Below are 13,426 nucleotides of genomic sequence, written 5' to 3' on the forward strand. Positions count from 1 at the left end.
ACCACACTGTGGTGTGACTGTGTGGCTTACGAACGAAGGTGTGCCTTACGAACTTGATTTATCAATTAGAAAGAAGAATTTCTTCTACATATTATGGATATAACAACGGGATGTTAATTTGTTCATTAATTTTTTATTTATTCAGGATATTCCATTTAGAAAACAGTACACATTAAATAAATATTGAAATAATATGTTAAAACTAAGTGCTTCTACACTTAAGTAACATCAGAGCATCCAATGATAACAATATACAATGACATATTAACAAATTAGTGTAATATATTGTTGTTTCGCATTATGTAAACCTTTATGAGTCTATACATATAACGCCGTTTTAGAGTAAAAACCTCGTATGTGATTTCTATGTAATTTTTTAGGACGAATATAAAAATGTGGTGAAAAATGTAGTAAACGCAATAATGTTTGTGGTCAGCATTTTAATTAGTTAAATTATACCTCTTTCAGATACTACATCACTTTAATAATATATTAGAGCAACAAGTTTATAAGTTTTCCTTCAACAAAAATCAGTAAAAACGAACTACTTCTCACTCTAAGGCGACGGTAAAGGGTCATAGTTCACCACATCACTTAATAAGCCCTTTTTGTTTTAATTGTATGGTTCTCTTTCAGCTTCTTAAATGATGGTAACCCTATCGCTCCAAGGGGAAATCAGACGGAGGCCAGAGAGGAGGGAAGAGGGGACTTCTCGTCCTAACGGCGCATGCGTTACCGGGATGCTGACCCCGACCTGTCAGACGGCACCATGCGATAATAAACGTTAACAGAGCTGCACTTGGCTACACTCAGTCACTCAGTGGTTACTTTAGTAGCTATTTATTGTTTAAAACTGAGATAAAAATACTCCATTCGTCACGTTACACCGTCGTCGCCATGGTTTTGTATATATTATTCCTTCAGCTGATTATTTTGATAAAACTAATAAAAATCGCAAGTCTTTCCTTTTTTTGCTGTGACGCCCTAAGTGGCTTACACACTAGTGGCTCACAATGTGACGCTTTAGATCATAGTTTCCCAAAGTGGTCCCTACCCAGTGGGCGCTGAAGAGTCTTAGGTGGGCGGTGGGGAAGCAATTGGGGGGCGTTGATGCCGTCCAGGGGTGGTATCGCATTTGTAAAAAAACAGAATTATCTATATAAACTACACTAAACATTTTTTTTCCTTCTGCTTTTTTGTGTTAATAGAAAAAATACGGGGTTTCAATTATTTTTTGTGGTAGCGAGCGTTGAATTTTTTTGTCTTGCCTTAATGGGCGGTGAGCCAAAAAGCTTGTGAACCTGTGCTTTAGGCGTTTATCGCACTGCACCGCGCCACGCGACGGAGCGCGGAGCTGCGTTTTTTAACGTTGCACTGAGGTACCTCATTTCATTCAGTCATCAGTCAGTCCAACACGCTGACAACGCTTCTCCGGGCGGGAGTGCGGCGCGCGCGTTTATACCGCTCCCACGGGCGGAGGGGCGCGGGCGCGGCGAACCGCAGGATACGGCACTCTCACTGCACTCCGCACTACCGCGCAGATTTTTAAGCTTAAGGACATGTTCAGTTTTCTACAATAGATCTCAACGTCAATAAATTTATATTTGCTATTGAAAATCGACCAAATTTATCTTCATATTGTCTTAAATCTTTGTAATGAAGTTAAATTATCCATTTATCGATCTGGTTCGTAACAAGGGATGCATATATTTTCGGTGTCTTTTTGTTTGAGTAAATAAAAACCAAACGGACAATATAACTGCAGCGTCCTGGATGAGTTCTGTATTATTAACTATTCTTGTCAAAGAAGGATCTCGGCTACATATACAATCACTACGGCGATCAACTGCGAAGCGAGTACTTTAAGTGACGCGGGGCCGCTAGACCGCTGCCCCCGCGCAGATTAAACCGCGCGTTGACGCAGATCTGCATCTCCGCCACCGCGCGCGTGATTCCACGTATCGCGCTCCGTCGCGGGACGCGGTGCAGTGTGATAATTGCCTCAGGTTCATGTATAAAGCGCACACACGTCGGTTTCAACCAGAAAATGTGAATAAAAAGACACAAATAATTTTTTGTTACAATAAAATTAGTAATTATTTAATTTTGTAATTGTGTTAGGTTATAAACTGACACTAAGTAAGTAACTAAGTATTTTGTTAACCTCCAAAATAATGCTGTGTATTTTCAAACGTCGGATCGGTCATTTTACTTTTTTAGTTCTAATTTGTAAAAAAAAATTGACTGATTTTTTCAATAATTTCCTACTCATTTGTCGAGTGCCTGCAAAGTTGTTGTTTGACGCAAGTGCTTGTATTGAAAGCTGAGCAAGCGAAGGAAGCTATAATATAAATAAAAAATATATAGATTCCTGAGCGTAGCGAGGGTTTCAAGACACGAGAAGCGAAACAACTTTGCTGTCGAGCGAAACACACAACTTTTCACCTCACTGTAGCGAGGAAAATGGTGGATGAAAGAAAAACAGTTGAACTGCAAAAACATCAGTTTTTTTTAATTAAAACAAAAAGTTTATCGTATCGTTATGAATTTATGTCTCATCAATTTTCATTCGGGCTTGTGCTTTTATTTTGTGTGGTTAAGTAACTATTGAAATTATTTTAGTTCTTCGACGAATTAAATAGATGGTGGATGATGATGAAAGGTTGAGGAAGGTTGTATTAAATCTAATTGCTATTATATAGTCTAATTCTTGTTTATATAAATGTAAACGTTATTTGATATTCTTATTTTTATCGAGTTCTAATTTTTTGCGATTGTTACACATAGGAAATGAAACTATTTTTAACCGACTTCAAAAAGGAGACTGTTTTCAATTCGATTGTATTTTTTTCAAATTTAACTAGGGGATGAATCCGGTTTCCCGCACTTTCCGATAACCGATTTCAATAAAACTTGGCAAATAGATGTAAGTAATTTCATGAACTTTTGAGGTCGGTTTTTTTTAATAAAAAAAGATTTAGATCCAAATCAAACCTTTCCTTCACTTTTTGAATATCTTCGGCCTAGCCGGGGCTATGGGTAACACTCGCTCTTCGAAGTCTTCCATGAAAATATCGGCAACAACGGGAGATACCATAGAACCTATCGCTGTACCGTCGATTTGTAGATAGAATTCATTATTCCATAATAGATAGCCTGATGTTAGGCACTGTTCTAATAATTCTGCATATTCAATGGACATATCACCTATCTTCCCTTACCTTTCTACGTACAATTTCAATGCAGTCTTTTACTGGTAGATTGGTGAACAGCGACTGAACATCAAAATTGATCATGGTATCATCATCAGTTGACCGTAGATCTTTGATTCCACTATGAATCCTTCACATGTGTAGAAGTGTTCCCTCTCAATGGTGACAGTACCTACGTTTGCCATGTGTTGAGCCAGTTTGTAGGTTGGTGTGTCAATCTGGCTGACTATGGGAGGGAGTGGTGGAGCCTTATGTATTTTTGGTAACCCATACAGTTTTCGAGGTTTTACGCAGCAGGGTACAAACTCACTTACATAAAGTTTCAGCGTATGAGTTTCGGAGTGCTTAGATATTAAGGTAGTTGTTTTTAATATGTTGGGTCTGTTTTCACCGTTTTATACGTGCTTTCATCTGATAGTAAGTCAGTTATTTTGCTACGATAATTTGGCGTATTCATGAGCACTGTCGCGTTAGCTTTATCTGCACGGAGGACGACTAAATTCGGGATTTAAATTCGGAAAAATAGTTTCATTTACTAATTGTAACAATCGCGAAAACCTAATAACTCGATAAATAATCTTTATTTTACAGGTAAGCAAATTACACTTGAAATCGTCATACTGATTAAACTCTACTGCTGATTCCCCTGAGAAGAATGTGCAAGAAACTTTAGGGGTTGCTGTTTGTAAATATACATTTGAATACGTTTATTATTACAACATTTAATTTAAAAATCTTAGATCGAGAATACCAGAAAGAGCTAAACGGGTCATTACCAAGGGTTTTTGTCATCCAAGTACATAGAAGTTGTATAATAACCTTTAGTATAAAGTTTTTGTATCACCATAGTTTTAAACCTCGTAAATGGCAACTTTGGAATATCAATCGGAATGTTCTTCGGAATTCTATAAAATTGAAATGAATTTGAGACTTTATGAAGACGACTGCCAAGAACAGCTATTTTATTTTTATTCCTCGTATTAATGTTATGTCTACAATATTTTTCATAAAAAAAAAAATATTTTTGTGACGTTAGTGTAAGAATGTTAATCTCTTTAAAATTATCTCTCAAAGATACTCTGGGGCCCAGATTGTAAATTACCCTAACCTCACGTTTCTGCATAACGAATTAAAGACGAAGACGAGATAAAGAATTAACATCGGCGGCATTGCCCCAAAGAAAAATGCAGTATGTCATTAAACTGTGAAAGTTTGCTGAAGTAAACCAATCTAGCTGTTTCGACGTCTGAAAGTTTTCGTATTTTTTATGCGTACACTGCAGAGCGGAGCCGTTTAGATAACTTATTTTTTGGACCCCATTGCAATTTAGCATCTACTAGTATCTACAAGGCTCAATTTTTCATTTCTAACTACAATGTTTGTGTCCGTCTCACACACACACGTCCGTTTCACAGTATGGTAACTCTCTCAAACTCCTTTCTCAAAATATTAGAAGTATAAATCGTAATTTCGAAGGTCTACGCGCCTTATTGCAGCGTAGTAACACATTATGGGACATAATCGTACTGATTGATTGTTGGCTCCTCAACTCACCTCCTTTACCTACTCTTCAGGGCTACTGTTCCACTTCTACTGGTCACCACTTCTCTCAGAATGAGGGTGTGGTTGTGTTCTACCGTCATCAACTCTCAGTATCAGTGTTGGACTCGACGTTGGATGACGCGAATTGTTTGACATTAATTATAGACAACAATACAGTTTTAATTGCTATCTATGGTCCCCCTTCCAAGCACAACGTATGTAATTTTTTGTCATTTTGGCAATATCATACTGGTAGGGGATATAAACATTGATATTTCCACTAACACAAACGATCCGCGTTCGACTGACTACCTGACCATGGCAGCCTTTCATGGAATGCTCCCGGCTCACACCCTACCTACTCGTAATAATTATTCGTGTATAGACCACTTAATTTTAAAAACAAAATGTCCTACCTACTGTTATATACCGCATACATCTGTCACTGATCATGACACTGTTTTATTTTTCCTTAAAACTAAATCCTCTGAAGTTAATCCCCATAAATCAAAAACAATGAAGCTCTTAGATTATTGTAACCAGGAATCTCACCTCTTGAATATAGACTTTAAATTAATGTACAATATGATCGACATAAACCTGGCTACTACTTATTTTATTAATTCCCTAAATCGTGCCATATTAGCTAACACTACACTCAAAGTTATTTCTAACCGTAAAACGCTTAAAAAGCCCTGGATGACGCTTGGCCTTCTTAGATGCCTCAGAAACCGTGACTAGCTACACCTAAAAGTTAAGAAGTCACCTAAAGACAACGTTCTTAAGACCACATTAGCTAGATACAGAAATTTCTGTTCGACACTCCTTACTAAAGCCAAAACTGAATATGATAGGGCGCAAATACGCAACGCGCAACACAACACCAAAAAGCTTTGGAAAGTAATAAAGGACGTGTCCTATACCTCCATAGAAAGAAAACCGGCACTCGATCTCATTTCAGCTAACCCTGGTAATTCAATAAATAATTTTAACTCTTCTTTTGCTAACATCGGACGTAACTTGGCAGAACGTGTCCCCGTAATCCATAATAGTTCTACCACTGAGTCATTTTACTCCAATAACCCTGACACATTCGTCCTGCTACCTACGGATGAGGACGAAGTTGAGCGAATCATAGTGAATCTTCGTGGTGATTGTGCTGTGGGCAGCGATAATATCTCGGGCTCTTTTCTAAAAAGATTCAAGCATATATTTACTTCCTCTATAACGTACCTGTGTAATCTCTCCTTTTCTACCGGTGTCTTGCCTTTAAGCTCGCAATTGTCCATCCTGTCTTCAAGAGTGGGGATAAAAGTCAAATAAATAATTATCTCTATTCTACCCACCTTATCTAAAATCCTCGAGAGGCTACTCAATAACAGACTGGTTAATTTTCTTGAAAGGAATCTACTGCTGTCTGCGTCACAATACGGTTTCCGGCCTGGAATCTCCACTAATAATGCTGTATTAGATCCTACTAATACAATTGTTTCTAAACTTGATGACAAGCAAAAGGTGATTGCTGTCTTCCTCGACCTCGCCAGGGCTTTCGACACTATCTCGATTCCTTTACTCATCAAAAAACTTGAAAGGTTTGGTATTCGAGGTCTTCAGCTGGATCTTTTTGCTTAGTTATCTCACAGGTAGACGGCAGTATGTGAGGATTGGGGATTGGACCAGCTCTGAACTACCGATCACGTTCGGCGTGCCCCAGGGAAGTATAATCGGCCACACCCTGTTCTTAGCCTATATCAACGACCTCTCTAATATGCAGCTAAACAACGGTTCCATCTTCACGTATGCCGACGACACCGCCTTAATCTTCTATGGTGATTCCTGGGTGTCCGTGTTTGATTTTGCGCAAGTGGGTTTCAATTCTGTTTCCAAATGGCTTTCTCACAACCGCCTCACCCTCAACGTGGGAAAAACTATGTATCTCACGTTTTCACTTACAAGTGTGGTCTACCATCCTTCTCTGCATTCTCGATAACAGCACACTCGTGTCCATCCTTTTCACATGATTCCTGCTCCTGTCCATCTTTAGTCAGTACACACTGTGTGAAGTATCTGGGTGTTCAGCTGGATTGCACATTTTCCTTTCGCTATCATATTGACGGTCTGACCCACAGGTTACGTAAATTGATTTTCATTTTTAAACGTCTTCGCCACGTTGCAGATGTGAAAGTTGTACAGTATGACTTGTGTATTTGGCACTCTGCCAATCCCTCACGACCTATTGCATCTCTGCATGGGATGGCTCCGCCAAGTCGCATCTTCTTAAGCTGGAACGCACGGATATTTGTATAATTATATTATTTGTATTGAACAAAATCCTTAATATTCACCCATTGTGCAGAGCGGAATGTAAAAAAAATATTACTAATTGGCTGACCACTCTCGACTACGAGTCGATTGAAAACATACTTACTTTGCTGAAATAGGTAGCATTCACACACACACACACACACACACACACGCACGCACACACGCTCGCACGCACTCACACTCACACACACACGCACACACACACACACGCACGCACACGCGCGCGCACACACACACACACACACACATGTACGCACGCACGCACTCACGCACATTTTTGCACTAGAAAGCCTATGCTTTATTTTGTAATTTATTTGTATTTTTATATTAAGTTTATGTCACGTTTTCTATTACACTAAGAGGGAGTGAGCCTGGTGATCTGTAACACAGGTATCCAACCTAGTACAGACTCCAGCTCTCACTAAGGTACTTGATATTTGTTATTTATATATTATAGCATATATTGTATTGTATTGTATTGTATTGTATTGTACTGTACTGTACTGTACTGTACTGTACTGTGCTGTACTGTACTGTACTGTACTGTACTGTACTGTATTGTCTGGTCTGTCTAACATTGGGTAATGTAAATTTCATATAATTTGTTTTTTTTTTCATTAAGGAGCAGTTAGTAGTTATTAACTGCAAACCAATTTACTACTTTAGATCAGTAATTTTCAGGTAAGTTTTAGTACTCAATTTTGGTGACAATTTTTATTATTTAATTACTCGAATATATCATCGTGAAACTTGAACTTACCTGAAAATTACCCAGATATAGCATTGTTCACATTGTCATAGGAACATTGGTGCCTTTTAACTTTAAATATTTTAATTATAATTTATTATATTCTATTTTTGCTAATGAAATATTTTGAAACGCCACCTATCTGATAGAGTGACAATGACAGGATTTTGTTCGTCTGTTATATATATTCTGCTATAAGTTAAGAGTAGTGGCTTGGCTATTGAACTGCCACGACATTTTATGTTTTTTTTTCGTTTTTTTTTTAATTGCTCTTCAATGGCGAGTCGATAGACGTTGATCGTGTAGTCTACTAATAACCTACGACTGTATGTTTTTCGGTTATTTATATTATTAAATTTATAGTTATATATATTAAAGGTACATTTGCAACCCTCATGGAAGAATGGCATAAGTGGAGTTACATCAAAAACGTTTGCTCCATTAGATACACAAAAATATAACCCACATCCTCTCCAATTTTCGTAACTCCAGCGACTAATATTGTATATAGAGTTACAAGAATTGGAGAGGATGTGGGTTATATTTTCCTGTAGCTAATGGAGCAATAAATGTTTATTGTGCGATTTGTAAAAATTTTGTGGTCATACCCCTCGTTAAAGGTGATGGAAAACGTCATCGGTCGGCATGAAACCGCACGTCGTTAATGTTCATAATCATCGGAAAATATGCCTCGGACTATGGGCTCATTCCATGCATTAGAGGAAACCCGTGGTCCAGCAGTGTTTAATGAGTTGACACTGAAAAGTAAAGGGGCTCTAAATATGTCTGGAAGTTCTTGTGTTGACCGTGTTTATTTTAAATTTCTAAGTGTAACAATGAAAAATATGTGTTATCTGTAAAACAAACGAAAAACAGCTTTTTGCTATTAAGCTAATTGCTAACAAGGTGTCTCGTAGAGGACATATGGAGCTTAAAATAAACTCGTTAAGGTATTTCACAGGTTTAATTACTGGCTTAAGTACAATTTTGAATTTTTGCATATTAAGGGACCCGAACAGAGCGAAGACCGAAAAATGAATGAAAAATTTTGTGCGGTAGTTATACAAAAAAAAAACAAGCAGGCAAGTTAGCGCCTGGTGAATTAGTTGTTGCAATGACTAAATAACCTATACAAATAAGCTCAAATGAGCTAGGCGCGAACACAAGGCATTACACAAACAAAATCTTCCTCAATTGTAAATAGCAGAGTAACACATCATGTGAACATATGTACACAATCGATCATAAGTCAAATTGGACAGTTGTTGGACCTTTAACATCGTAATAAGAATAGAGTTATATTTTTACCTGACTTCAAAAAAGGAAGAACTCAATTGTACTGTTTTTTGTGTGTAGGTATGTTACGCGAATAGTCCGACATTTGGGAACCGATTTCGATGATTCTAATGGGTGATGGTACCTCAGGTAGTGGTCCCATTCAAAATTGAATAAAATATTCCACCTCTAAGGGTAACAAAAGGAAATGAATCCGGTTTATTGAGTTTCACCCATTATAGTATAAAAGTAACGGGGATTCGCGCAGTGTTTTAGTCGGAAGCGGTCCGATTAATTTCAACCATAATCGATGATCGTCATCAGGGGTTGAGTGCAACGTTCGTGACCGCGTCACGTCTAGCACTGCGCGCTGCAGTGGGGAACTCGGAGGCTGATACGTTGCGTCAGCGCGTCCTGGAACTCTTCTTCGCTACTGCTGTCGGGAACAGTCCAGCACACGGAGCTCACCACGTCGTTACTACTAACATCTGCAGCTGCAAATTGAGCGCCATGAAGTCACGGCTTCCAGGTCGGTGGAAAGCTCTAGCCTCCGTTTCTATTAAAATTTGGTCGGCTACTTATTTCAACAGCGGGGCACAAAATACTTCTCCCGTGCTAAAACCTTGGCTTTGTCAAAACGAATGTATGACCAGTATACCGGAGCTCACAAAGTGGTCTTCTTAAGTCCCGTTACTTTTATACTATAATGTGTGATAACCGCGTTAGTTTTCATAAGAATTTCACCTACTTTCCGTAAATCGATTTCAATAAAACTTAGCAAGTAGATGTACAGGTTTATTCCACAAAGTTTTGAGGTAGGTTTTTTTTTAAAGTTATAATTATAAGCAATGATCTTATACACGATCATTGATTATAAGTGTAAAACATGACGAGCTGTTGACCTTGTACAAATTCACTTATTACGCGGTACGAATTTGAGTTTGATTTTCCCCTTCAAATTAGTAGTAAACGATGTTGGATCAAAGATCATCTTTTTGAGAGCTCCGTGGGGTAACTCCACGCGGTACTTATGCAGAATGGTCGCCAGCCCAGCTGTCATCTGCATTATGGCTATTCGCATACCTGGAAAATATAAAATTCTTAAATATAGACTGGCATTTTTCTCATCAAAGCGAAAAGTCGATTGGAATTAAGTATTGGTACAAGTAAATATGAGATATCAAAACGTTATTTACACACTAGGTTTATGTCGTGTGTATTATAACATATGTTATAATAATAGTGGTTCAAGCGAAGACCACAGTTTGTGCGCTTGGCCTTTCTTAAATAGCAAAAGAACACAAGACAACTTTAGCTTAATTTTTTTGTCAACATTAGTTTGTAATATTCGACATTACACGGTGTTCCCTTTTTATTTATAAGTCTCTTTTTATTTGGATCTATTTGAAATAGTCTCAACAATAGTTCGAGGAGGTGTACCGGAAAATATTATTATTACATTTTTCGACATCAGCAATTAACACTACGCTGACTTAGTAATTGCGACAGTTGCAATAGCTTTTTAATTTTCAAAAATAATATTTTAATGATTTTCTTACTACAAGTTACTTGTCATATATTTTAAAATATATAATTACCTATTACTTTTTGTATTATTTTCTTAATTTAATTTAAATTAGTTGAATAATTTGGCGTTACGAACGCAAAATCGATTAAAGAGTTAACGTAAGTGTTCATTGCTGGTGACGTTTTATTATGGCAATACTAAATAATGAGATAAAAACGGGACAATTTTACGAATCATGACCATTATATTGACGTTGTAACAACTTGCATTTACCCTGACCCTCAATGATAAACGTTAGAGTTTATCTCACACCATTATACGTTGTTTACAGACAGAAAAAGAACGATTACCTACACAAATATGGTTCACTAAAAGTTTGAGTAAACAATTTTTGGACGTGAACGCGATAAGACTCTTTGTTATCCGTACATAACCACACTTACACTTACACTGTTACACTGGGAGAGGAAAATTATTCTTGCTACAAAACCAGGTAATGTAGCAGGAATATTTGTTCCCCCTTACAAAGCCGATATGGCGGATTGGTAGAATAAATTATAAACTATAATTGCAATGTCGGTGATTTTAAAATGTTTGTGAAATAGGACAATACAAATTGACAAAAATGACGATTGTAATAAATAATCTAATAAATTTTGTTTAATTTATTAGCTGACATTGACAATAATTATTGTTATTGAGATAAGAATAAATGAGGAGAATATTACTGATGTAAAATAAAGAAACATGTTGTCGTATAGGGAATATTTTACGAGTAGAAAAGTCCCAAATCTTACTCAAACCAGAAAACATGGTGGTATTGGCAATTGCACATATTTAATTCGCAATAGTTTATCTTCCAGTTTGTAGTCTGCTGTTAAGATGGGCTACCACGTTATCCAGATTTTAGACGACGTCATACAGAAAAAACGTGCATAGAATGTAAGTTTGTGCTGTATTTACCTATACAGATCCTAGGTCCTTCCCCAAATGGCATGTAAGAGTATTGCTTGACAGCACGCTTGTTCTCTGGCAGGAATCGCTCGGGCCGGAACTCCTCAGGCAGTGGGAAGTGGTCCGGATGTCGGTGCAAGTGGTACACGGGCAGGTGCACCCGCATGCCCTTCTCTAACACAAGGCCATCAGGCAATTTGTAATCCTGCATCACTTCTCTGGTGAGAAGACTTAAAACAGGATACAGGCGCAAAGACTCTGCGATACACGCATTCAAGAACGGCAATTCGTTCACGCATTCATAGCCCAATTTTCCTTCATGTCGTCGCAAATATTCATCTACCTCTTCGGCAGCACGTTGCTGACTAGGCAAGTCTTTTGCCAGCTCCAACAATGTAAAACTCGTTGTTGTCGATGAGGTCTCGTAACCCGCCGCAAAAAACCCGACACATTGTGCCACCAAGAATTCGTTATAATATTTTGACGATACTTCGTTAGTTTCATTTATCTCAGACATCATAGTTTCGTTAGTGGTATGGTCACTTTTTTTAAAATTTAACACCATATCGACAAGATCGTTTCTTGAGGTAGGTTTGTAATTACGACTCTCGAAAACGTTGTTTAATACTTTAGTGAAGAAATCGGTGATTGCCCTTGGGAAAACTGTGAAGCCGGAGCCGTAGAAAATATATGGCCAAATACTACGGGCAGCCAAAGCCCAGCCGCGAACTAAAGAATTTTCAAAAATTCGCTGTCCGATGTTGAAGAAGGGATTTTCTTTGTCGAGACTTTCCATGACATTAGTGTCGACGCCGAAGCCGCAAGAGCAGATACAGTCCATGGTGTAACGTGATATGAGCTCCTGCGCGTTGAGCGCATCATCGCGTGCCCCAGATACGGCTCGCTCGAGCATGATTTCCAGGTTTCGGGTGCAGTTATATATCAGCGGAAACATACCACGCATCTTAGCGGTACTAAACAGTGGTGACATATTCTGACGACTCAACTTCCAATCATCGCCGTACGAGAAGAATAAGGCGCGCCCCACGGTCTCACTTCGACTATACTTCGAAACTTCTCTTCCGCTGAAATAAGGAAAATCCTTAGTCATGATGAGCTTGATTAAATCAAGGTCCTGGACCACGAGCGCCGGCTCCGTACCAAAGTAAGTCCCGATATAAGCTTCGTTCGGAAAACGTTGACATCTTTTGAGTTACCAGTCCTAGAACTTCCTTCATGAGAATATACTCTTTGTAGTTCCCAAAAAGTGGGACTGGTGGAAGATGCGGCACTTTTTTCTTCTTCCAATAATTATATTTCCATGTCGATGCTATATAGATGCATAATAGGATGAATGCTGCGGCAGCCAGAGCGTAAATCACGACAGCCATTGTTGACGTTCGCGATGTCACTGGCCGAAATGTATTGAGAGTTTTAGTTTTATCTGATTTGATTACGGTTCTTATTTCCAATTCGAATAACTCTGAAGTTTCGGATTACAAAAACATCTTTAAAACGGCAGTCGTTACAATTTGTTAACGTGGAATTACTTTCTGTACATCAGTGTTGGGCGTTAATCAATTAAAATTCAATCAGATTAAAAAATCAATTCAATTGACCTCAATTGCAATTGATTTTAATTGTATTGATTTTAAATGCAATTGATTTTTTTAGTTGTTCTAAGAATTCATTTCAATTGTTGAAAGTAACAATTAAAACCGACGAAACTACCAAATAAAAGTGTCATTACGAATATGGGTTCCGAATAGGGGCTGGGTTAGGGGTGTGTTAGGGGGTGTGTTGGGGGGTGGGTTAGGGGGTCGATTAGGGGGTCGGTTGGGG

General features: G+C 38.1%; 1 pseudogene; it reads right to left on the minus strand.

The window, feature by feature from the left end:
* Window positions 1–8,910: 8,910 nt before the first annotated feature.
* Window positions 8,911–13,094, minus strand: LOC113226257 (annotated as a pseudogene).
* Between the last annotated feature and the right edge of the window lie 332 nt (window positions 13,095–13,426).

This window comes from Hyposmocoma kahamanoa, unplaced genomic scaffold, assembly GCF_003589595.1.
Source record: "Hyposmocoma kahamanoa isolate Upper Pololo Valley unplaced genomic scaffold, ASM358959v1 185, whole genome shotgun sequence".
Taxonomy (NCBI): Eukaryota; Metazoa; Arthropoda; class Insecta; order Lepidoptera; family Cosmopterigidae; genus Hyposmocoma; species Hyposmocoma kahamanoa.